Source organism: Pteropus medius, unplaced genomic scaffold (assembly GCF_902729225.1).
Source record: "Pteropus medius unplaced genomic scaffold, Ma_sr-lr_union100, whole genome shotgun sequence".
Taxonomy (NCBI): Eukaryota; Metazoa; Chordata; class Mammalia; order Chiroptera; family Pteropodidae; genus Pteropus; species Pteropus medius.
Window position 1 is genome coordinate 10567779 of NW_024350926.1, and position 801 is coordinate 10568579.

Below are 801 nucleotides of genomic sequence, written 5' to 3' on the forward strand. Positions count from 1 at the left end.
CTGCTTCTGGCTTTGTGAATTTTGTTGACTCTGACATTTAATTCAGATTTCTTTGCATTTCAAGCATACAAAATTAGATTAATTGGGGTAGAGGAATACCTTTGCGAACTTTTGACTTAATGTCTAATTCAGATATCATCGTACTTAAGGTTTACAAGTTTGAATTCTAGAATATCTTAAGAGTTTTCGGATGTTTTTATATGAAGTGCGTAAGTGACGCAAGCTACCTCTGAGAAATGCATTGCTGCTTTAGTTAACAGCCGTGTTTCGTAATCAGCATGTCATCTGTCTTTCATCATCATTAGTTTTGGGATTCTCTACAGATTTTCAAAAACATTAAAATATTTTCCCTGTGATTAACGTGTGCATAATTTTGGCAGTGGATTGAAAAGTAAAGGTAAATCACTTCATCCCATATTTACTGCCTATCAGTGGATTGATGGATTATAAGTAAATATATAAATTTCACGTCTTTGAATCAGCTTTTTTTTTTTTTTTTAGTTTTTTTTTGTGGTGGGGTTAGTAATAGAACAAAGGTAATCAAAGAATGACCAGAAATCCGGGCTTCACTTAAAGAAATGAGGGTTCGATGTAGTTTGGAGAGGGGCAGGGCCCTCATGGCATGTGATGCCCAGGGTCTTCGACCCCGTGAAGGAACTGATGCTGCGGAAGAATCCGAGACGTCCTGCACGGTTCCGAGGGGTTAGGTTAGGGCCGCCTGGCTCAAGATTAAAAAGACATTTAATAATGACCCAAAGATGAAATGGGCCTGCTTCAGAAGAAATCCTGCTTTCCTCCCAC